The sequence below is a fragment of the Prenolepis imparis genome, unplaced genomic scaffold (assembly GCF_030444845.1).
Source record: "Prenolepis imparis isolate NDT839.2.m4 unplaced genomic scaffold, iyPreImpa1.0 SCAF_2, whole genome shotgun sequence".
NCBI lineage: Eukaryota > Metazoa > Arthropoda > Insecta > Hymenoptera > Formicidae > Prenolepis > Prenolepis imparis.
Genome location: NW_028141160.1, coordinates 16,901,125 through 16,927,614, shown reverse-complemented (window position 1 = coordinate 16,927,614; position 26,490 = coordinate 16,901,125). Strand labels below are relative to the sequence as shown.

Genomic DNA, 26,490 nt, shown 5'->3' with positions numbered 1-26,490 from the left:
CAATATCATAAGATTTGCGTCAAATGAAAATGTAATTTCGACGGAGCGTCGTTCCAAATGCTCCGTGCTGTGTATATATATATGTATGCGGAAAGTAATGTTCCGCCTTGCACGTAATCGTTTGGCAACGATCCCCGGCGAGAATTGAAAAAATGCATTAAAGCTCATGTGCCTTCTTGGCCGCTGTCCCTCGAGACCTTCGTTTTCCCTTGCGTCGAAATCACGAAAGAGAGAGAGCTTAAGCGGAGAGGACGTTGGGGTGACGCGCGATAAGGAAACGCTGAAATTCAGACGGACGAATTGCGAGTGACAAATTGTGGGCCGATTTACGACGGTGTAATTGGCGGTGTCGCGCCACCGGGGGTTTGCAAACCGAAGGAAAGAAATGTAGGCGCGGCGGAAAGGCGAAGCGGAGCTGGGGGCGCGAATTTGCATAAGGCGAGCGATACTCGTGTATGAGCCCTGTATAAAGCCCGACATGGAATAAAAAGGAGGAAAAGAAGGACGGCGGGGTGAATTGCGCGAAGGCCCAAAGAAAAGAACGGAGCTGTCCCTGAAGCCGAGCATTGTTTGCATTTCCTCGTAACGAAGTTTTTGCAACTGCAATGCGCACCTGCGCCGCCTTTCGTACCGAATGACGTTTCGACGATTTCAGTCACTTCACGAGCGTCCACTATGCATAATTCACTGCTCGCGAGTGGTATAACAATAATAAAAATGGCCGTTTTTCGCGGCCTTATCGTTATCTTGGTTCTTATTCGGCCGGAGATAATATACACGTTAATTTTTCGCCTCTCGTACTTTTTACAAGCCACGTATCTTTCTTGCTTTTAATAATGGAGTAATTTCATCTTTGCGGTAAAAGGAGATTTATCTCGCTGATAAAATATTAAAAATAGCCGTACTTTCTATATATATACAGCGTAAAGTTGTAAGATCGTTATGTAATTATTGCGCGACGATCATGTACTAAGATGACGTCTGAGAAACGAGATCTCAGTCTTGCAAGCATCAAACAATTACGAGGATCTGGCTGCGCACCGAAGCGACGAGGGTCGTTTTCGCGGGGAAAAGATATCAAGAGGAGAGAAGTAGAGAGAAAATAGACGAAGACGGAGGGACGTCGTGGAGGGATAGAATAGAAATGGTAGGGGATTGGAAGACCTGAGGAGGGAGTCCTCACTCTCGCGAGGAGAAGCAAGCCGAGTGGCGACGCCTCAGTGACCGAGCTTACTCTCCCTTGTGCTTTCGTTCGCAAGCGTGGCCTGCCGGAGAGAAAGAGAGAGATTCTCGTTTTCTCTCGTATTGTACACGCAGACACTCGCATTTGCAACGTATATGAGAACACGTACACGTATACATATAGCTGTGTATGCGCGCGTTTCCCTCCGACGTGTCGCGCACACACAGAGCCGTCCGTTTTCCACCCTCGTGGCCGTCTCGTGGCCACCTTCCCTTTCGACTTCCACGATACAGCCCTGGGAGCAGTTACACGCGCCCTTCAGTTCTCTTTCTCCTCATTCTTTCGTTCTCTCGCTCCCGCGTTGGATTGTTACATATCCAACGTGTCAGGAAACTCTTCTACGTGACGGACGGCTATCTCTCTATTTGCCACGAAGAAGAAAAGCATTTGAGTGATTTTGTGCACGGATGATTTTTAATTCGGACCTCGTGATTTGATATCGATTCCTTCTAAATTGGTGTGATAATTTTGATAAATTCTAAACGTACCACGTGTATTTTTTTTTGTTGATCAAGAACGAGATTGCTTTCAAACAATTTCAAATTAATTTAACGCATTTTTTATGTCCAGTTTTATATCTTATATTTTATATGCCTGATATTTTAGCACAAGTGTTTTCAGTCAAATATTTGAATGAAACTATGCAATGGTGCAGTGATTTTATGTGATAGCGTTAAGATTGTGATTTACGTTTGAAAAGAAAATTTGTGAAAAGTACGCATACACAGTTGTAGTAACCCGTTTTCTGTCTGTCGAGTTTTATCCTTATGTGTGTAATCTGGAATTAGTGCCGCATCATTTGCTATTCAGTTTATACATCGCACCAACATGGTCGACTTCATCGCCTATCCGGAGATCTCCTACTTGTACGATGAATTTATGATGGTACGATAAAGCTCTTTTTTTTCTCAATTTTATAGCTGTAGAGAGAAATCGAAGTATATAATTACATCGTAAAATAGCACGTGCCCCGTTTAATTATATATAATATATCTGAAATGTTATTATTATTAATGATCGAGGAATTACATTAGCCGCTAATTATTCACATCCCCCTTGTGTAACAGCTGCAAGTCGTTGCCTTCTATGGCTCATTCGGCAACTATTAATCGTACAAGAGCGCGCCAAGCTCTATTTTAGTTCCAATATATATGACACCATCAAGCTAATATATTACTAACTGAATAGAGCCATGACATTTCTAGAAACGTAGACAGTACTTCTGACTTTAATCAAGATAGTTGGTTCTGTTTAAAATCACAACTATCTTGGATCAAATTTCTTTAACTTTTAATCCACCAAATTTGCATACGACATGAATGATAATTAAATAATTAAAAATATATTTCATAAATTATTACTAAAATCTAATTGTATTTCTTTATGTAATTTTTGAAATTAATATTTAATACATTTACATTTTATATATACAAATTAATTTACAAATTTATTTTTTTCTTTGTTTTATTCTTTAATCGAAACCTAAAATCATTGATAAATATAAATGAATAATATGCGTTTTTTGCTTTGATATTCCTTCTCAACCTATTTCAGTTTAGAAAATTCAATGCAAAATCGATTTGATCGAAACGATGTTTTTCTCGAGAGAACTAGTCATGCGATACGAATATCGATGCGGTTTGCAAAGTTTGCGTAAAATCAAGATCTCCGTGTGGAGCGTGAAGACGAGTCTTTTGTTGTTCTTTATTCTCAGCGGAACATCATTTCGCAATGACTTTACCAGGTAATTAATCGCTCGTACGACAACGGCATAAAAGATTCACCTACATCTCCAGAGGAAAGTTACGATGTTCTCCTATCCCGTGCCGCGATAGCGAGCGTGGAACGTGTCGAGGTAGGTGAGGAGGTAGAAAGGGTGAACCCTCACCACGAAGTGGAACTACTTTACGGGAATATCACTTTGATCCGACGCTTAATGAACGATGGACCGAGCTCGGTAAGAGTACCCAGACTGAATTTAATTAGGGCTCTTAACTCGCCGGGTCGAGAGCACGACGGAATCCCCGTGCAGGTCCCCGTGCGTGTGACAGAGACAGGTAGACCGTGTCGATGGCGGCAGCGGGGGCTACGCGGGAGAAACGCAGGGTCGGGAATCGGTAAAAGCTCGGATGGAAGCTCGGTGCGTGCGCGCGTACGCTCTGGGAAGGGAAGGCTTTTTGCTTTGAGAACGACGGCGGAGCAGATCCGTCACGCTGATGACGACGCTCGACGATTCGAGTCGAACCGATTGTCATGCAAATCACGGAACGGAGCGGCCCGTTATTGACTCGCGACGACCGGCCTCGTCGCTCGCGATTTGCGCTCGCTTCCGGAAAACGGAGGAAGGATGAGGGGGAAGCGGAAGGGAAAACCGTCGCCACTTTTCCGCCGGCGCAAGCGGCGATGCGAGCGTATCGGGTAATTACATCGGGCTGAGCTAGTAATTAGAAGGAGGGAAAGACTGTTGTACAACGAACGCATAGGAAAATGGAAACAAATCGACGTGACGGCGAAGAACCAAAGACGGATACCGGTGATTGAATTGTCCGCTTGATTTTTGCGAAGCTTTGATTCTACCCGACGATAAAAAAAAATCTCTCGTTGTCGGATGCATATACTCTTTCTCTTTCTCTCTCGCGATACCTTTTAATTCCGCGGAAAAACAAAGCCGTTGAAAGCAGTACACGGTACTTTCAGCCAAGAAATTCTCACGCTAATGCGATTTCTATTTTTTATGTTGAAGCAATTATGCGAGCGGTCGCTCGAGAATGTTTCGCGCATATCAAATAAATTACTTCGTTTATTTTAAATGGATGCGCATTAGCGCAAATAAGCATGCTACGTTTAGTCTCATGAACGCGAAATGCTTTCTTTGCTCTTCTGTTTTTCCACATTAAAGATAGAAGAATCGAAAAACAAAAATGCTCCCGCAAAATTAGGTATATCCCGTTACGTGATTATACAGAGACACGTACGTACTTATCTTTTAGCTATTCTTTCTTCCGAGCGATCGTCGCGATTTCTAATATCGCCGGCGATATCCTCGATGGAATTTCGAGGGAGAGAGAGAGAGAGACAGGCGCGGACGAGCGAGAAACGGAAATTGAATGCGTCCCTCCGGCGGAAAAATAATGTCCCACTTTTAGAGTTTGATCAGACGGAGAGCTCGTTTCATCGCGGGATCGCGAGCGACGCTCGACCGCGTCGTCGTCGACTCGGTATAGCTCGTTTACCGCGGATCGACCATCCCTTGGCGAACGACGTGATGGCACGGTGTAGAGCGAACATGTAGTACTTGCTTGCGCGCGAGCGTCGGCTCGATCTCCCGTGGAAATTGAGAAAACTTTATTTGCCCTGCCGCAGTAGTGGAAAACATCGAGAAATGTCGGGAGATAGGAATTGCGCGAGAGCAAACCCCTTACCGTTTGCCGAGGCGAACAAGGACGCGCCCCTCGTGGCCAGTCCCGGTGCCGAACTTATTTCCACGTCGCGGTATACCAAGTGCCGCCCGAAGGATAGTAAACCGTTCCGCGGAAAATAAGGAAAAGTCCGACACGAAGAAAAGCAAGAGAAAATAAAAGGAAGCGGAAAACCGCGAGTTTCTCGTTACACCTTTACGAGGATTAGCTGGAATATAGGGTGTTGGATTAAATAAAATTAAATTGAATGGAAATGGTAGCTATCTTGTAACTTCTCTTGCAACGAGAAAAGAAATTTTCGTGTATAATTATTTTTTCATTATTTTAACCGCGTATAATTATAATAAACTTTTATAGAAAATAATCGTGGAACGTTGCAATGTTGCAGTTGTTTCTTTTTTTCTTTTCGCGCAGGACTTTGCGCGAAGAGAAAAACTTGTATACGCTGAATAATACGCAGTGTACAGTGTATGTTGAGTATGGATGTATAGACAGCTACGAAATTCGCGCTGCGAATGCCTAAAAATAGTCGAAGATCGTGCAAACACTCGAGGCACCATTAGCTACCGTTACTATTTCCAGACAGCTGCTCTTTAAACAGCAGAAGTATTGGAAGAAATATCGGCGGGATTTATCAGCCCGGCTAACTTTCTTTGCTCACCGGCGTTACCATATTTCCGACCGATTTCCCCGTCTCTCCATCCATATACCGTCCATTTACTTAAATCATTTCGCGATTGCTCCGTCGGCACGTGTCTAATATAAATATTTACGCCGGCCCAGCCAGGCATGCTGACATCATGTTCATTTTAGGTTTTCCGACAAAGATCGACTCACCCGTTCTCAATTTCTATCAGCTTACATGGCTAAAATTACCCTAAGAGAGAGAGTAAATGCCATCGTGTTAGATAAAGGTACAATCGCGACTTATGAGAGTGTATTGTCTCAAATGTTCATGGTGGAAATTCTCCGTCTCCTGCCTTCTGCAGATAAGGATGACGTTGGTACAGCTCTTGATCTCATTTAATGTACTTTAGCTATCTACCGCGTAGCGCCTAGCAACTGTCAGTCAGAACGAGGTCAATATAGCCTTGTAATCGTAACGAGTATACGAGTCGATATCGAAGCAACTTTTTCCATTACGTAATTTACACGCGGGCTTATCGGATTTTGCAGTCTCGCGCTGGCTCGCACACATATAAAAAAGCCATGAAGAGAGAGAGAGAGAGACGTAGGAGAGGGAAGTTTGGGCACAAGTGCTGGGAAAATATTCTGGGGCTTTTCCAGGTTTTATCAGCGATAGGTCGGTCCGCTTTTACGTGCGAGGGTATGAAAAGAGTGTCTTCTCTCCGGTGCGTTCACATCAGGTATTGTCAGCAGTATCTCGACCGGGCAGCGGGTAGGCTTTGTGTTTCTGCCCCAGTTTTCCGCGCAGAGGCCGACTGCACACACAGGTTTTGGTAGTACATTATAGCGAGGGAGAGGTGAAGGGTCGACCCCGTAAAACATTCACGCGTTTTCAACGTGCGTACGTGCTCTCGTGCGCGCGTCGTGTTAGGCACGTGTGAGGGGAGCATGTCCGCACCTTGAGTTAAAAATACTCGTGTACATATCGCGCAACGCCGCGTTAACACGCGGTTGTATACGACTGATTTCCCGTCGGCGCGGAGCCACCGCAAACGCTCGCGCGGCGGTTTCGCGCTTTTACGAGAATTTCGGCATCCGCCTCCGATCTATATCGCTCTGCGCCTATATTAAACGTTGCACAAAATATTCTTCTCAGTTTTTGTTCGGCCGTGATCGGCGCCACAAAACGAAGGAATCACTTAATACTGTGGCATGCGGAATGAGAAAGATTCTTTTCTCTATTGACTTTTTTTCTTACTTCGAAAGATCGATAAGATTCAACTCAAAAGTCAGAATTTAAATGTTTAATAATAAAAGATTAATTATCAGGAAAGAAAAATTTATGTCTATAATGAATATTTTAAATATATAAAAAAATGTCTCTAAAACGAGGGGTTTTATATATACATATATATAACTTCTAAAGAAATTTTCGTTCATTTATATCTAACTGATGCAGAAAGCGCTGTCGGTCCAGTCGTTTTGGGCACTGAAACCCTAGGGACAGAGAAAGAGAAAGAGAGATCTCTTCAGTTGCATTCAGCCGACATTAGCGTCATGCTCAGTAAAGGAAACGGAAGTCAAATGTGAGAAAGAGAGGAAAGACGTGAAAGGGAAAGAAGAAGGAAAGCCCTTTCTATCTCTTGTAGGAAGACTGAAGTTTGTAACTTCATTCGGGTGAAAGGGTCGCGGGGGGCATAATTCTGGTAGAGAGGCTATGACGAGCCAACCAAGTTGGCCACCTTCATGAGACGCCCTCAAAGACTCTTCCGCTAATTTGATGATCCTCCAAAGACCTGGACTGCAATCTGCCGCTCGGCTCGTGCTTCTCTAGACATGGGCCTCGACCGATCTCGCTACGTAGTTCTGGCCGGAGGGAATCGTTCTCTCAGACCTAAGCGTCGAGCCTCTTCACCTTCCTCTTGTACACCCTAGCCCCTGTTGCTCATTGCTCGCAGTTAAAAGGGCAACATTGTCCTGGCCTATGTATGCCATGATATTATGAAAAATTTGGTAAATTTGCATTTCTCCTCGACAGAGATTTGCGAGAGACAATGTCTAAAGTATCTGTAAAAACTTACGTTTATTGCAAAAGATTGTGATAAATTAAAAAAATAGATAGTATTTATCGATAAAAAGAAATAAATATATATATGAGATGGAAATTGAATTCAATTAAATTCATAAATTAAATACTGTTAGAATACATGACATATAGAGACCACAGATAAATTGCTAACAAATTAGTCATAAATAAATCGAGAAATAATTATATTAAAATTTCTTCATTATTACAATTAACAAAACGTCAACTTTTCACAAATAATTAAGCTTTTTTTCTTTTTCAATGAAATTATATTGTGTGAAACATTTTGTGGCGATGTATGCTATAAGCTATCTGCACTTTCCAAAGATCCTCTTGTGCAACTCGTATACGGTCTTACACGTATTGAATGTCTCGTGCGAGCTGTTTAATTCCGTGAGCAATTCGTTCGGGTCTTGTACCACGGGGATTACGGGAGATCTGATGAGTTCCCCGAGTAGGGTTTCGGCGCGACTCGCCGTAGAAGAGCCGAGAGAACCTTGCAGATCCCAGAGAAGAAAGGGAGGAGTAGCGAGGGCGAAGTAGGCGGCACAGAGGACTGGAAGAGAAGCTGGGTCAGCGTCACCGGAGTGTATAATTGGCTTGATTGTCGGGTTCTAATCTGGTTCTGCTCCTGTCCCCCTCTCCCCCCTCCCTGTCGAGGTGGGACGTGTCCAGCCTGCAGCTGCTAGTGGCGCAGAAGGGTCCAGGAAATACGAGCAATGTGGCCCGCTTTTCTGGTCCGTTTCCTTATTTGTAATACGTTCTCTTCTTCGGGTTAACACCGGGTTAATCTACAACATGCCACGCCACCGTCCACTCGGCTAATGGATCAAGGAAAGGTCTCTCTGAGGCCACGTCTCGCACAAAGGAAACTTGCAGTGGGTCATTATACATAAAAAAATTAGACAACTAACAGAAAGTCCTGCTGACTAGAGTCAAAGAACGTTATCGCGGTAATGAATCATGACAAGTCATAAAACTGATTTACTACATCGCTCGCAATTAGACGACGGAACATAAACAAGCTTCTCTACGACAAAGCGTTGAAAGCGACGTCGCGCGATCCACGCAAATTTATAATTTTTGCGATTCTATCGTTGTGGATATTTATGACTACATTGTACAAGCATTAAGAGCAATGAATGCTTATTGAAAAATTCAAAATATGCATCATGTCGCTGAGAAATAATGGCCATATTTTTGCTGCATTAAAAATACGATCCGCAATTACGATCAATATTTCATTTGAAGAATTCGTATGTTGTCATCTAAACTTAAAGTTAGGCTTTTATTCTAAAAATAGTTTTTATTTAATGATCTATATTTTTTATTTATGTGTATCTATAAATTATATATCTCTCTGTTTTTTAAGTATATACACAGCCGTTGAGAAATATTAAATTTTTATTTTCTGATCAGTAATAGTCTGTTTTCACTTTAATATATTCGTCATATATTGAAATAAATACACTAACTATATATAGAAATAATTATATACAAAAATTTTACTTTATTATTTAGATAATTTGACAGTATCTGTTTCTATTTTGTACTTAGGTGTTACAACGATCTTAATATTTTCTGTTAATATACGTTTTCCGCGATTCCCTAGCATCGTGTAATGTTAAGTTTGCTTTGCGCGAACTTAGATAGTTCTCGCGGATAAGCCCCGGGGAGTCCGTTACTATATAAAGCAGAGATTGAAATTGAGGATAATGAAGCAGCATCGATAGGTAAGATAAATAGTGACTAAGACATGCCCCGTGGCGTGTTCCTCCTCGCGAGGTGGTTACGCGATAATGAGGAAAGTGGCCAAGAGGTGGTAGAGTTTAAAGCCAAGGCTCTGGCGCCGGAGAAGAGGAGATATTTTCGGAGACGGCTCGGAAATTGCCTGTCCAATTGAATCGCAAACAATATGAAAATTTGTTCGAGAGTTTTGATTATACAAAGGAGGCTACGCGGAGGAGATGTTGGCGGGAGGGTGGGAAGACAAAGAGAACACGGACACATTTCATGATGGCGGAGCGAGACGGAGAATCTTAGAGGCGCGCAGGGAAACAATGGGCGACCATCAGACTTGCAAAACGGATCGCATTTTTACTTTCAAATTAAATTATTTTCTTCGTTTCTTGTACGATTAATGCTCTTCAAGAGCCAAGCGCTTTTAATCGTCGAGCTCTTTCATTGATATTAGGCCATCAGTCATTACGCTTATCGACGACAAATTATCTTGCTCCCAATGCTCATTTAGTTTGCTTCAAGTTATGCTAAGCTTTAAATCGTAAGAAGCAAATCTTTATTACGTATAATAAAGATTTGTATATGTTTAATTTAATATATATATATATATATGCATATATGTACACCGTGGAAAATGGTAGGTAATTTATTGAAAAATCAAATTGATAAAATAAAATTGATATTGATTAATAAAATTTAATATCATGAAATATTCATGTGATGTCGTAGAGATAGCCAACAAATTATTTATGCATCTAACGGATTATTTATACTGTGACATGAATTATTTATATTGAACGAAAGTGCATACTTATTCTTGAAATACTAATACTACACTCTCCCTCTATAATACGTTATTGCAAAATTAAAATATAAATATAAAAATATTAATTTATAATGAAAACATATTTGTTGTACCCTAAAGTAGTGGCAATATTACACACAATATATTTACTTTTCAATGTAAACAGCTATTGCTATATAATGACCAAAAAGAACGATAATTCTCACAAGAATTTTAAAGTTCTAAGTAAGATAGTCTATTGTTATAAAAATAATTGTTAAGTTTGCTATATAATTCTAGTTTTTTTCCGCGCTTGAAGAAGATAAATATCTACGCGTCAGATGAAGACACAATCTTGTTAAAATGTTACAATTGTCCTTTATTTCGCGAGGACGAGATCAGGTGTTGCGTGTAATTCCATTTTGAAGTCGAAAGGTGACGTAATCGCGCGAGTCTGATCGAAGTGGCATAAAATCGATGGCACGTTCGAAAGGCGAGAATGACGTGCGAAGATACCGGGCGATATGTACCTACCAACCGCGCGTGGCACAATTCACGGACGCTCGTATGACGACCGCGTTATTATGGCGTATTGAGAATGCCGCGGTACATGAAATGTAAAAGGGCTTTCGGAGCAGACGGAGTCTGCTGCGCGCCACTGGAAACTAGGTCGCGTATATTTCGAGAATTGTCCCTTATCTCTCTTTCTCTCTCTCTCTCTCTTCTTCTCTCTTTCTCACGATGCGCAACCACGAATTCGTTTCCCTATGAATTTCAATCGAGTCAATCGCGTCGCATCGACGCCCATTGATGCTACTGTGTGTTACATACGTACATCGTGGCGAAGTTGACTTTAAATTCCCCTGTCGTCGTCCTCTCGCTACGATCGACGGCAATGGCTCCTTTGTGAAGCAGATCAGCCAGGAAATGAGAAACGTCGAGAAGAAAGAGAATAGCCGCATTGTTTTTTAAAGAACCATTGGTTTTTAAAGGGGCGACACGCGAGAGAGAGCGCCACGGTAATGCGACGCTTACGAGCAAGTAAGTGCTGGTATTAATATTGAAACTCAAAACGCGCTATCGCACGTTGCACGAGATCCCGCTAAAAGGAAAGCTTTGTACATCAACATAGGGTTTTTCCTTTATGTATGCCACAGTCAATATTGCACGCGCTAAACGCGAAAGCATGAGTCGCTTTTATTATTTACTCATGTATTCTATATTAGAGTTAAATAAAAAACGTATCCTGATTTTGAATTCTATCAATGGTAGAATGATTATTATTCAAAGAAAGCTTATTTCTTTTAATCTGATTTTTTAAACACTCGTTTTTATTTGTTTTCTCAAAATCATCAGTCTGCATCTGTTTTATTTTACGTACGGAAAATGTATATGAAAAAAGAAACAACGAAAAAAAAAATTCTGTTAATTCGTCAGAATTATGTGCAGATGAATTATAAAGATCGCTCAAAATGCACGGCTTTTGAAACGAAATTTTGACGGGCGCGAGACTTTTTATCGCATCGATCCATGCGTGTCACGATAAAGTGGCGTACATATTAAAAAATCAAAACACCGAGGCACGATGGAACGACTGTCAAGATGGAAAAAAGCGATACAGAGGACCACGGGTTCATCCGGATGGGCGACGCGAATCGATGGCGACAACTTTGTGTCCCGTGGACCATTCGAGTTCCCTCATCCACACGTGAATTCGCATATTCGTTTGTGTTTGTGTGCATGAGCCCGCGCGACACAGAAATACGGCCGCTCACGCGTGCTAAACGCGTGCATCGCGCACGTCGCGTGTGAACGTGCGCGTAAACAGCCCCGCGAAAAGCCAGCGCGAGTCGAGTACGGGTAGGTAGAGGGATAGAGATAGATAGAGGGTGAAACATTTGAAACGAGACAGATAGAGTTGGAGAGGGAGTGAAATTGAAAGGAGCGGAAGGGTGAATGTATGTGAGAGGGAGAGAGAGAGAGAGAGAGAAAGTTGGGAGAGGCAACATAATGCGCGCGGTATACCGCGGCACTTCCGAATTACTCCTGCAAAATCTCCCCGCGTATTTGCATTCCCCCGCGGCGAGCACAGACAGAAATTAATTGCGTACTTGCGCGAGTGACAATGAAACGTCGTTGCGCGGGCGCAGTCCTGTCGGCTGTGCCGGAAATCAAAGACGCGCTCGGACAATCGCTTTCGGAAGCGTCGCCGCCGAAATTTCATTTTGGCCAATTCGATTAAACCGTCGAATATATGCGAAACGCCGGGAGCGGAATATGGCCGTTATATAAGCCCACCCTTATAACAAAGAGACGAGTTGGGAACGGTTGCATCAGCAACGTCGCGCTTTGCACTCTAACTTTGGTTAAGTAAATTTCCTTTCTCTAGCTATCATAGGTAGAACTATAATTTAGGAAGGAAGAGGAAATATCCTTAAGCCAGGCTTGCTTAATCTAGACTATTCGTGTAACCGAGGGCTTAGTGTTATAGTTCTACCAATGGTGTTTCTACTACTACTTCTGTAACCTCACTGTCCAAGTAGTATAGCAATACTATAGTCTGACGGTAACGAGAGTAAATAATCCAACTTACAGATCCAACTTACGGAATTAGAAAATTTTGCAAACTTTTTTCTCCCAGTAGTATTTTATCGATTTAAATTCTCATTATTTTCAGTGTTTTATATTGTATATGAAATACTGAAATGAATTTTTATCGTATCAGAAATGAAAGAGGATTTATAACACCACCTTCATTATTACTTTCATTTTCATAATGAATGCTGAAACCCAGCATTTTAATTCGATCATTTGCATTGATAATTGGAAAATTAATAACTCCGGGATAAATTCACTGTGCGTAATTAGTTCCGATTGTTAACCATCCTGTTTGTCGCGGACACTTAAAATTGGCGAGTGTTATATTCGCGCAACAAGACACGGCAATAAGATATCTAGCGCAAGCTCGCCGCTCGCAAAGTGCGATGGCAAGTCGTTAATATCGTGAATAAGCGTTATCTCGCGCGACACAATGTGACAAATCGTGCCCGGTTTTGTCGTTGTGTAGTGGCGTCGAATCACAACGACATAATGCGGAGTAGTTCTCGCGTACTGAGCGCGCGGCCTCAGCATATTCCGCTTCAACTCCTGACGAAGTTCTCGCTCTTGGGTAATTACTTGTCTTTGCGGAGGAGTTACACACCAGCCGTCAGACGTACAAGCGGCGCTACAATGATTGTTCAATCGGCTTAATCGCGGTCGTATAGCTGTGACCGCGTGAATAATAGATTCGCGAATAAATGTCTAAATACATCTGTACAGATTTTTTAAAAATAACTTAAAAATATTATATATATTCGCGATTTCCTTGTAAATACAGAAACAAAATTCACATCTTTAAAATACGTTGTGTTTATAACATAGAATGCCTTTTGCAATTATATTCTGAAGAAGGATGTGAAGATAATTTAATAATTTTATTGATAATCGTGAATTTTTTACCTCGAATCTTTGATTTTAACGCGATGTACCAACCGGTGATTTTCTTACTTGCATTTTATTGCGCCGTCCTCTTCAATGCCGGAATGCCTGGCGAACCAAAAGGCATCCCCTTCGGCGACTTGTTTCGCGTAATTAAATCCAGGCAACCCGACGAGATGTCGGAGCTTGATAAATGAAGTGTTTCGCCAGGATAGGATAGATCTTCTCTTCGTCAGAGTCGTGGCTGTGGCGAGCGGAAAGGTCGACGAGGCAAGGGGTCATGTGAATATTGCAGGACCTCGCACCTCTCATCACCCGCCGTCGGACTCGTCGCCACATTATTTAGCATACAGAGTCTGTATAGTTCTCGCTCCAGAATGCTTTGTGGAACGGGATCTCGGCTATCATTTCTTCCTCGTTGCGATAAAGACTGTCGAGCGAGAAAGTTTGAGATTCAATTTGTCGCGTCATTACTAATTGGAATCGTGACTTTTGAGAGAATCGAGAGTATGGAACAAGAGGACGAAAAAAATATCTCAAGTCACTGTGTATCAATTTGTTAAAATCTTATAATTTGCGATTTATATTATACGAATTTTTTATTTGATCGTTTCGTTGAATTGCGAATGACCTATCTGTCGCACATTCGGTATATTATGCGTATTACAACGCGTCTACCACGTGTACGCGTCTCCAGCTAGTTCACGAAGACAAATTTCAGCAGTAAACACGTCTGGATCACTGCCAACCGTACTTTTTTTGGGCAGCTTTATCGCACTTCAGCTTATTCAGCCAACCTCAATTTTCAGAACAGGATTAATGATTCTCTTTATCCGTTATTTCCGCGATAAATAACAGTGGCGGCGTTAAAACAATGCAGGCGCGTTCTGAAATTATGGTAATTTTTTGCAGTACGTAATTTTCACGCCAAAAGGTTAATTAAGTAATATCTCATTAGCGCGAGCGCCGTAATGTTTTTCTCACGCAAATAACCTCGGCGGACACCGCAAGCTCCCATCGCTCCCTTTTCGATCGATACCTCTCCGATCAGTATATTCAGACGCTCGAATACGTAATTCAAAGATCCGCCATATCTCTCGCACGCGGACATATTTCAGTGTCGGTCTTCAACCGTGCGGCCGTATAATCCCCAAGGATTTGTCGTACACATGTTTCCGCGCAAACTGCCCTCGAAATGTTCGATATCCCTCGTTCCCTTCCTCCCCCCTCTCTCCCTTTTCCCTGCTGTCCCCGTGTATCCATGGTGGTCGGAAGATCAATGTCACACGTTTGGTTGCGAATGTCGGATGATTTCTGGTTGCACCTGAGGCCGTCCGTGAAGTTCGCGCTTGTCACGCTGCACCGCGTGTGATGCACAGACCCACACCTGATACAAAATTTCGTCATTTATATATATGATCGATATTCGCCTGATAGCCGTGGACAGATTACGCATCCCGCGATTCAGCCACCGACCCTTTCTCTTTCTCTCTCCGTCTCTTTTCCTCCCTCCTTCTCTCTCTTCTCCACTTCTTTTTTTTTTTTTTTTTTTTTTTTTTGTACTAAACTCACCGTTATATCGGAAATATCGATCTCGTCTCTTCCGAGGATGTGTTGGTGCTGCGGGCCTACACGTACGCTGTCGCGTCGCGAATCCAGACGTCACCACATCGCTCTCCCTCTCATCCCCCGCGCCACCTACCCTATCCCATCCCCCTTCTTTCAGCCAGTCCTCAGGGTTTTTGCGCGCCACCACGAAACGTAATATTTCCACTGGCCGCGTCCTGCCGGCTACCAATCTTCACAGAAGCAATAATAGCGCACCGTTCGTCCGGCTGTCCATTCGGATCGTCCGTCGTGTCCCCCGTCGCTCCGTTATTCCTCGCCGTTCATCGACCACACATCGGTTCCCCCCTCGGTTCTTTACCTCGGCTAGGTCGCCGTGGCCAAGGGGGTGACGGGGATGGGAGAGGACGGTGACGGAGATGAAGAAGCAGAAGGAGAAAGGGGAGGAAGAGCAGTGGAAACCCCGTCGTTCTCTCTATTTGTCTCCTCCTTCACCCCTCTCGCCTTGTGTTTAGCATCGATATTTGCCTTGACAAAACGGAGTCGCTTTTGCATACCAACGCGAGAGTGGCAGCGACGCTCGATGTTTGAACTATAGTAATTTGAGGCAGGCTAATGAAAGTGCTGCGCAAACAGCGTCGCGACGCCTCTCCCCGACGTCAAAGCCAAAACCTCCGACCATCGGCGTGTTTCCCCCGCGCGTGACCCTTTCTATCGTCTCCCTCTTTCGCCCCCTCTCAGATCGAAACTTTTTTCGCGGTTCGCTTTACACTTTTGCCCTTACGATGAAAAATATCGTATTATATGCGGGAGAAACGAGCGAACGGTTTATAAATTTTATTGCACAGTATAGTTACAAGGCATCGTCAGCGCTGCGTTTATATGTAAAACAAAATTAAGCGTAGGCAGTGCATTAAATATATACATATACATGAATCATTTCGGCTTTTCATTATAATACGTATGAGCTAGCCGAGGTATTAATACATTGCCGCCATTATGCGCGGTAGAATGCCTACATAATGCATAAAACACCACGCAATTCATGCCTGATTGACCATTATGCATTATGTTTCGGCATTGTATGTTACGTAAAGTATTTATTTTTTCTGCAAAACACATAGATTATTCCTCAGTAATATATATATTGCGATATAAATCCAATTTTAAACGAGGTAAAATATATAATGTAAATTATATGAAAATGGATTATAAAAAAGATAATATCGCGTGCTTACAGTAAACAAGGTGATGATAAACATGAATCAGATTTATATTAGCGAATAAAAAGAAGCGTCCATCATTTTTAGAAGAGTCGATTGTACTTGATTGTGCATTATATATTGCATACATTTTTTAAATAATTTAGATGGTCTCTTTTAATTTATATCACAATGTAATCATTAGCGTACTTTTTCAAACTTTTCATGTTTTCGCGCAAAGAGACGTGAAAAAGGGATAGAGTTTAACAGAACATTTCACACATACATATGAAGATCCGCGAGATACTTCGCAAATTCTACAAGAAATCTTGAGACGGAGTATTGTTTATTGGATGTTCGATCTCGAGACAAGCCGCCGAGAGAACACGCCGTATAAAATGAAGCTGCGCATCTCTCTTCGAGATTTAACCATTGTACACACGATTTGCCTCCTCGGGGCGTTATGCGAAGCCAGATAATCCGCGGATAGCGTGCTAATGCAAGTTTTGGCATCAACGCAAACACTTCTTCTTCATTTTTGTCAACGCTTCGCGACTTACTTCGCTGGCATATACCGGATTACGGTGGCATCCGGGTGGGGTGTTTAATCTCGAGGAATATTTTGCGCGCGTCCTCTCCCTTCGCTTAGCTCTCTACGTCCTTACTCCGTAACTGTAACCTAATAAGGCCGGCAAAGCTCCGCTTTAACTCGTTCAGATCCGCTGCGACGATGTCTCGACGACGTAGCTACAGTTTCACACAGTTGCCGAATGGTAATTTTATCTAATGCTGTTCGCACCCGCCCTCAGCTGCGTCCGCGTTTCTTTTAAATGAGCCGGGTAGCGAGGTGAGAGAGGGAATTTATATCGCGTATCTACGAAGATTAAATTGCGCGTTCTAGCATACGCGGTTGCGCGAAACCGTAGATGCCCGTATCGAGATACGTTTGACTTTCGACTCGAAGGTGACCCGGGCCGAAGTTTACGGCACTCGAGGGGGCCGAAAATATCTACCGCCTCCGGATAACTCGATGGGGTCTCGTGGTCAAACGCGTGCGTCGGCGCCATGTGGGCTTCTGGTTTGCAGAGCGGATATAACGTCGCGATATGAAGTCGACTTTCACGCTATCTTTTCGTACTTTTGAGTACCGAGGTCCGACTTTGCAGCCCCGTTCTTCCGCGATATTTCTGCTATCGCTGTAACTTTTACGTGTCGCGATCGCGAATTTTAGTTTTTAACTTTGACTTTACGCGTCGTTTAAACGGAGAGAAAAGTTCCGTAAAAATTTTGAAAAACCATCCTGGAGAGAGACAAAAATCTGAGTCGCCTCTGTGCGCCGACGTAGGATTAATGATTGTCGATAAGAACCAGCGATGCGCTTTCAACTTTCTTGCTTTTAATCGCGGCCGTGATATAGCGTGAGTCACGAAGCACGGCGTTTTATTATATGCCCCAGCGACGTAACTACAACACTTTAGTTGTTAAATGTTTTTAAGTATCGTTACAAGTTTGCGGTATGATAATTATCATATGTCGGCGGACAAAAAGCGCGAGCGTAAGAAGGTTCAGGATGAGATCAGGGGGTTGATCAGCAGCCTTACGTTATAATGCCTTCCTCTTTTTCCTCCCCCTCTCTCTCTGTTTTAGCTACTTCCATTCCTGTAATTTTTTACGTCCAGCAGTCGCGGTAGATATTCCATATTAATTTGTGACGAGCTTTTAAGTCGTTTTAAACTTTACGATTCGACCATAAAGATTGGCCGATAATTATACATGTAGGTGAAATAAACCGCTATCGCGCGCAATATCCTGCCGAAACACCTTTTCCATGGAGACTCTGTTATCTACCATCTTGAGAGCGACATCGTGATGGCCGGGTTATCGCGATTTGATTCACCTCGATGTATACCTCTAATTAGTTTTTGTTCTAGCTTCGTCGTTTTATTGATACTTATAAATTGAACTACATTTCGATCTTTGTTTGAGATATGCTATCATACTATTGTTTTATACCTCTACCACAAAAATCAATTAGTCCACGTTATTGTGAATACTCTAGTCTAATATAAGAAATTTTATTTTTATGTTATCTTTTTAAAGTATTGTAATTTTCGCGTTAACATAAAATAACGAGTGCATAAAACAATTCTTGTATTTTGTACGAGATAAATGCAGAAAGTTCTCGCGATCGGTGTTGATTCGTCATTAGTCATCTCGCGAAACGTTAGCTATAATGAATTCGCGGACAGCGAATACCAAACATCATTATCGAAATTGGTGGAGATTCTGAAAGTTATGCACGACATTCGTCGAATTCCCGGACATTGCGTAAAAGGCGATTCGCCGTGCAGAGCGATCGCGGATTAATACATTTGCCGCGGCGGCTGAAATTCGGTCGATTATCAGGAATAACCGGCCAAACCATCGCGTTTCGAGCTCCAGAAATATCAGGAATGCTTTAGCCCTCTCCGCCCGCGCTTCTATCTCATTCCAATCTACCATTTCCATTAGCCGGAAATGTAATGTAGCCATGTACAACTCCGCACGCAGATGTTTCAAAGCGCGTTATATACGTATATACATATAGTATATAGTATATGACCGTGTACTCACGATAATTGTGCGTGAAATTTTTTATATCATACGCACTGTCTGTGCGGATATAGATATATACGTGAAACGTAACAACAGTGTCATCGATTTTACATTTCGCTCGTTCTCGATATACACGCCGGATATTCTTTTTCGAGCTATCGTACTTGAGAAAGCTTTCAACTCCTCGGCATCGAAAAACTAAGGGCCGTGAGCGAAAGTGGCGAGGAAAGCTGATTGTCATTGCGCGATCGTAAACTCCTGTTTCAGTCCTGAAACGAAGTAATAAAACTTGCGAGTGAGCAGTTTCGTAGAATGGTCTGAATGACCATGAAACGTGGCGAGAAAGTTACCACATAATTCAAAGAGAGAACTACGATGCGGTTCAAGATTGTAATTGCAATTAATGTGCTGCGCATCGAAAGAAGATTCTGTTTCATATTAATTCTTTCCGTCCTTTTTATTCGATCGTTTAATAATTGAATGATTAATTATTCTCGCGAGTGAGGCGTCATGCTTGATAAGAGAAAATGCGGCATTCGTGAAGGGTCGATGAGATTTGCTAAAAATACGATTGTGTAGGACTGTGTAACGCTTCTATTGCAAATTGATTCCTTTTGACTTTTACCGGCTACCCGATACAAGTGCACTTGCGCATATATATATCTGCATATGTAAATTACGTACGCGTGATGAAAGTTCGCAGAATTGATGTAAAATGGTTGGATCTCGCTTTTACGTTTTATCAGATCGCTACTGGGTTAATGGAGTTTCCATGATCTTTCGAAAAGCAATGAAAGACGAAGGACTGATGTTGCTGACACGGGTTACGCTTCTTTATCGCCTCTTTATTCGTTTTGACCCAGGGCAAGTTCCTCGAGCGACGTAAGGTTAGACAGGTTCTTGAAAATGATGGATGTTTCCCCTTCCTTCTCTCGCTTTGCAACCGCTCGTCTGTAAGAGAGACCCTACCTCCCTACAGCTAGCGCGAATTGATAGTTATTGATAGCATGCTAACCTGACTCTGGTGGGAGTTTGATCGATGTCATGCGCAGTAGCGCGTTCTAATTATGGTCAGGACGTTTGCAATTACGGTGATCATCCTAGACCCTTCGTCCCTCTCCGACGATTATCTGCTAAGTGATCTGGCCGTCGCCGGAGGTTAGGGTTCTCTATTGACAGGGGAATAGAATTGTCTCGTCGCGTCATAACTGAGATTCATTCCCGTCCGTCGCGAGGTACACATTATTTGCAATTAATGCATGTTGTCCTAAGGATGAATTGAGATTAAGATTGATTTCGGAAACTTGCGGGAGCGACGAGCACTTTTATCGGCGAGAGACAGACGGTGACGCTAACAAAGATCACGTCTGCGAGGACGGAACAGTTGCGTAAAGCGATTGACAATTTAGAAATTAATTCGGTATTGATCGACCGGGACGACAGCGAAGACTGAATTAACCGGGGAGAAGAAGAGAAACGTGGAAACGCGGACGGAAGAAGAATGGCAGTCGCTGCCAGTCGAGATGGGAATAGGACCCGGTAGTGTGTTTGCCGGCCAAATTACATCTGCATAATAGCTACGCGGTGGGTTATCGATCCGTGAGCAGCGTCTCTTCGTCACATCAGCGTCGTGCATCTCGTGCACGCCCGCATGCAACAGAGGCACGGGCACATGCACAAGAATTAAATTTCATCCCGCGGTACCGCGCCAAAATGGTTTTCGTAGATTAGAGGAACTCGGCCCTCTCTCTCTCTGCTCGGCCGTGCGCGGCGCAGAATCCACCGACGTAACAATAGATTGGTAAACAGATTTACGTGAACGTAACTGTTAAGTTCCCGTATCTATCGGCACGAAATTGCTAGTCTCGTAACAAAATTGACCGTTGCCGCGCGAAATAAAGGTTTGTCCGTATGTTTTTTTTCTCCGTCTCTCTCTCTCTTTCGCTCTCTTCCTCCATTTCTGACCACTTTTTTTTTTTCATTGCCGTAAACGCGGCAATTTTTTCTGCATATTAGTGTCAGCTTTGTATCGCAGCCGGATACGGGGGATTTAAAGCGCGATCGTTGCCGGCGCAAATTAAATCTCATGCCGGGTGCACGACGATGTCCCAAAATGATTTTCGTTCGCCGGAAGAACATTGCTACATCAAAGGCCGATGAGAGAGCCGATCTCTCTCTCTCTCTCTCTCTCTCTCGAACCATCCGAAATCACCGCGGAAAATGATGACGGGGCGCGATGGGCGCGCGCTAATCTAATTATATGTTCCTCCCCCTCTTCTGTTCGTGACGCTAATAAAGGACGGCTTGCTTGCCGATCGTCCATCATGCCGTGATTGTTGTATTCATCGGTGATTAGGCGTGACTCGTCAGCGAAACAACCGTACGGCTAACGACCCGTGCTCGAGCGTCACGTTGGCCCTGTCGTCACGCATGCACCTGTATGCATATTACGCGACTATATGCGTATTATGCGGTTCGCCTCAATTTTCCGAGCACTGCGACGTGTATCGCGCGGAACATCGAGCCGGAGATCCCGGTACAGTTGTTGTTTCAGTATAGATGTTCGCGTCGCGCGATTCGAATGTTCACCACGTTCGCCGCGGACGACTTGGGACGCTGAACGTTTATGAATCATTTCGCGTTACAACACTGTTGAATGATAGATATACGTTTATGAGTCATATCACGTACCAGATGCGGAACGATTAGGGAGCTTATTTTTGCATTCGCTCGGATATTAGCGACGTAATCTCGGAAATTGCTCTTGCGACTTGAAATAAGTGGGAGCAATTTTTGTTGCGAATACGACTCTCTCTCTTCGGCCTTCTCTTTCTCCCTCTTTCTTTATTTCCTTCGAATCGTTAGCGGTAATGATTGTATACGGTCGAGCGATAATGCAATGGACGTAGGATAAAGGTCGATTTGCCGAATTCGCAATCGGCAAAAATTCCTATCCTTTGCATAACATGGCAAACGGTAAACAAAGCGTAAAACACGCTTCTCCGAGCTGGCAAGAATATACTCTATTTGTCACTGTCCAAGCAGGGAAACTCCACGATCATTCTTCACCGATTGTCAACGCGAGAGGCGAGAGGTGAGAGGTGAGGAAGAGAAGTGGAGAAGAGGGTTGTGGATGGATATCGGGAGATCGTTCGGTGAGAAGGGTCGCGAAATGCTCACCTATAACTGTCGGCTAAGACGTATCATAGAATCGTCGGATTCGCAATAAACAACTGTGTTTGTAATTACGAATATACGCGCTTAGTATCCACAGCGGCTGGACACGCACACGGCAAGGGGTATATCGTTGAATAATACATGCTGCATTAAAGTCGCATTACCTACACGTATGCGCGTGATCGGTACTTACTTGCATGACCTATGGAATTTTATATTCCAGCTCTCCTTATACACACATACACATACGACGTCTAAAGTATCGTTCCATATAACGACGTCTTTCGCTGATTTATCGACTGCGGTTTCTATTGCACGTATAGTAACGTGAAACGAAGTCGTGTTCACATGTCATGTGATTATTTTCCAGCTGCGACCTCGAAGAATTCTCGCGGGTTCTCTCGCATGATCGTATGACGCGTCATCATTGTGCATCGAAATGTTACATTCGAATAGTCGGATCTCTTTTATCAGTGTTCTTAGGTTCGTAATGGTACCGCGGGACATGACGATGTGTAAGTCACAGACAAAGGAAATGCCATAATGGGCGAGTTAAGGTGGAAGCTTAGCTAGCTGGCAACAGGCCTTGATAAAATCTCCATAATGACTGCATTCGGAGTGGAATTACCGTCGCTCCTGTTTCCCCCAGACCGAGTAGCTCGGGCGGCGGAAGGGAAGGGATGTTGATGGGAAGAAGGTGGCGTCTGCTATTACGTAATTATACCGAATTCAGCTTGATACGAAGCGAATAACCGTGATGCCTTCTTAAGAAAGAGCAGGAAGCTGCGAAACATATGCATTAGACAAGAATCCTTTTGAATATTATCTTCCTTTTTAACAAATTTAATACATTTTATTATTAATCAAGTTGTGTGCTATATGCATATTAGAATTTTTATATTAAATGGTAATTAATGATGTATTAAAGAGAAAGAGAGAAAAGGGGGGGGGGGAGAAAGATGAAGTAATCAATGAAAAATTCACTCTTTTGTTTCGTTTGATATTTACGATGCCAATCACAGGAATTTTTCAATGTCTCTACTCCTTCGATCACATAGGACGTGTTGTAGTCGGGAAAGCAATCGCAGAGTAATTCGCGATGGATGCAATTAATTTCGCCGAACAATAATAGGCGAGAGCTCGTGTTGCTATCTCGACTGGCGCAGACGATGGCCATTCATGCTAATCCTCGAGCGAAGCGAAGCTGGCAGGGTACTTCGCATGCGAAAGTCCTCGTTCGCCATCCACCTATCTTCCTACCCCCCTCTGCTGTACCTTCATCCACCTCTACCTTTGACTCCTCCGCATCAGCCGTTGGAGTCCAATGATGCCAGACTATCGATCCTTACTTTCGGAGGAGCGTAGAGGCTTGAACTCGTATTAAGGCTGTCGAGCATCAAGGGGACGTGTCACTCGAAGTTCTCCAAATTTATCGTTGCAGACGGACGACTATATCCATGATTTTTGTCAAATTCATGAAATGAGTGTGTTTCCTATCCTTTATAATAATTATGACGATTATTATTTAATAAAATAATTTTTTATAGTACGATAAATTCACTCTGTTTATTTATTCTATTTAAAAATTTACAAAATTTACTTTATACAAAACTTAAATACTTTACATGATGATTTAAAATAAAAATTTTTTTAGTGTATCGAAAGGTACGATAATTCCTACATTTAATTAGCCTCGTGAGCAACACAATTTTACGAATTAAATTCGATGATATTAATTTTATAAAGCTTACATATGTATTTTTGTCGTTGTGGCATCTCTTTTACGCAATTTTGGAATTTCCTTAACCTCCGTTTTCGCACATCTTAGCATCCGAGAAACGCTCAAATGCTCGTGATCGTTCACACGTTATGAATATCCTCGTCGGACCAATCGCGCGTACGTTTTCTTCCGCGTGCTTTCATGTTTGCTCGCTTCCGTCTCGAAATCTAACCCGTCTTCTTACAGGTCGCAGCAAAGTCTTCTCCCGTCGAATTTGTAAGATGCGAGTAGATTCCTGCGGCAGAATAATTTTATTACTATTAAAGTTAGAAAATTAATAAGAAGAAAGAAGTAAATATAAAGCATTGTGTCTTTGATAACGCGAATGACATTTATGGACTATACATCGCAGACAATACTTTGATTATCTCGCGATTAAACGCGAAAATGTGCTACGAAATATTACGCGGATGGAAGCATAGCTTACTCTGTTGGGTACTTTGCGAATTCTATGAAGAGGGCAAAGGGATATAACGCATGAAGTAAGAAGAAGACAGCGGATGAAAATGAGGATCTGAAGCGGAGGGTAGCGGGTGCCGGGCAAGTTCTTGGCACGGCCTCCCTTTTCGGGGTAAGGGTAAGGGAACAGCCGCCATCCATTACGGGCGGCTCATGACACCTCGAGAGATATATCGACTCACCGCATCCTCGAATTGAATCGAATGCCGCCGGCAAAAACACCAATGAGCAAAATAGAACATTGTGATCGATGCTTCGCCCGCCGAAATTTATCGGTGAATGAGTTACAGTGGCGGGGCTTGTATACTGCAGCAGCATTCTCGGCGATTCCGCGCCGATCCATTTTCCCTTCTGGCTACAAAAGTACCGACGATTCACCGACGTTACAGTAAATAGCTGTTTGAGACTGCAGATCGAATTCTCGGCGAATCCGCGGGAGAGTGGAATGCGAGCATGCGATGAGTAACGTTGAGATCTTTTCCGAGACGTCCGTTTCTCGACGATCTCGTTTCTCGGATACCTCTCTCATTGTAGAGTTTTCCAGACACGTCGTCGATCGTTGCTCAACGCGAATGAAAAAGAACTGTCGTCGACGAACGAGTTTTTACCGTATGACTCCGAATCAACGTAACAAATCGAGACTGTGTCGAAATTCTTCGAAGGGACACGGAGACTTGTGATACAAAGACTCGGCACAAGGGTGTACCTTATCTCGTTTCGGTCGGCTGTTTCTCTCCTTTGTGAAAACTTTCTGCGTCTCGCTCAAGGCGCCGGCTGCCTTGTGCGAGTGTTTCCGAGCCTGCCTGGCTCTGCCTTCGTTCTCTCGACGGTAGATCTGCCGGCGTAATATTCGGGATTAGTCGGAACTAACGTACAAACAGAAGTTTCACTTTCAAACAGCGGGACGCAGTCGAGCAGTCGCGCGATGCTGCGCGGAGCTGTTGTCGGAAAGCCGTATTAGCAGCCTTGCGCGAGTAGTGTAAACATGGCACAAATCCGCCGCGCGCCTACCAACCGCGTTCTGTGCCCTTGTGTATTGCGACGGGAGTAACTGTAAATACCCTCGTACGGGCTTTGTAGATTACCGCGATGCCATTAACGAAAGAGAGTACCCGGGATAATACTTCCGCGCGTTGCTTTGTTGCGCGCGCGTAGAGAGACGCGTACATCTTCCTGTAGGGTAGTGATATATTCTCTCATGTGGACCGTATAATTTCTCAGCCAGTTAACCACATTTGTTATCAGGCTGCGAAACACCGGATGGCGCGACATCGCCATAGTTATCGAAATAATTTATCTGAATTTTGCTGCGCGGCAGTATACGATAATCTGATTGCGCGAGCGAAATTTCCCAACGGTAAGATCTCGCGCGAGAAGGGCAATGTATGACCAATAACTCGGATTACTCCTGATTCTATGAGAGACGCCCGAATAACAGTCGACCGCTCCGTGTCCGCGTAATTGATAATTAAACTGTCTTATCGCCCGTCGTCCACTACTGCCTGTATATCCTTTCGCTCATATTCTCTGTAACGTAGTCGCGACTGCCTTTCCGGCCTTCCAAATAACCATTTCCAGAGAGTGAATAGTTAATTTCCTAAAGTTTCAGCACGACCACCCTGAATGCCGCATTGATTGGTACTCCAATCAGTTAGGGATGAGCGTCGGCGGATGGGATAAAGGTCGTTCAGAATAGTCTAGAAGTGAGGGGAGAGAGGGGGGGGACGATAGGGGCGGCAGTATAGGCAAGCATCGGGGGCAGCGGAGGCGATGAAGGGAGTGAAGGATGCAGTCTGCTGCGGCATCGAACCTTCCGGGGCAACGGGGGATAGGAATGGGGATAGGGACGGAGCAGGGCGAAATTGAGTCTCCTAGAGGTGATTATCATTCGAAGTGGATCAGCCAAAGGTAGTGGCCTCATCCCCTTTGGCTCCGGCTCTCGCCTTTTTTCCTACAACGATCGTCTGGCAAGATTGCCTTTATAAAATCCATTTTTAATGGAGTAGCCATAATCGCTATACGACGTTGCGATGAAATTGTGCTATAGATGTATTTTACGTCGGGGCGAAAGAGATAACGTATAATACTGCTATACAAAACTGAAAAGTTTTGGCGCGGTTGGCGCCGCTTAAAAGAAGAATGTCCTTATTAAATTCTATTTCTTTCTCGCGTCATTTATTGCAATAATTTTGAACCACTTGACGATTAACGTATGTTATTGTTATATATGTACATAATCGCACGTGCGGTAATATTTATAACGAATCGTCTAGTTGTGTGAGACATCCAATTTTCGAAGAAACGAGACGAAATCAAGGCGGACGCTTTTTCG

At 43.4% G+C, this 26,490-nt stretch overlaps 1 protein-coding gene and 1 long non-coding RNA gene across 15 annotated transcripts in view; one reads left to right on the top strand and one right to left on the bottom strand.

Annotated features, from left to right (window-relative positions):
• Nucleotides 1–26,490, top strand: part of Bru3 (CUGBP Elav-like family member bruno 3) — a 578,576-nt gene that overhangs the window by 75,942 nt on the left and 476,144 nt on the right. For 2 of the 14 annotated variants that reach the window (XM_083058822.1, XM_083058821.1), the window contains exon 1: nt 1,856–2,128. The exons of the other annotated variants lie outside the window; for them this stretch is intronic. The gene's annotated coding sequence lies outside the window, so the exon portion shown is untranslated. Of the gene's footprint in view, nt 1–1,855; nt 2,129–26,490 lie in introns of those variants that run through there. 14 annotated transcript variants of the gene reach the window in all.
• Nucleotides 23,611–26,490, bottom strand: part of LOC145949103 (uncharacterized) — a 60,667-nt gene continuing 57,787 nt past the window's right edge. The window contains exon 3 of the long non-coding RNA XR_014427546.1: nt 23,611–23,934. This is a non-coding gene — a long non-coding RNA (uncharacterized LOC145949103). The remainder of the gene's footprint in view (nt 23,935–26,490) is intronic.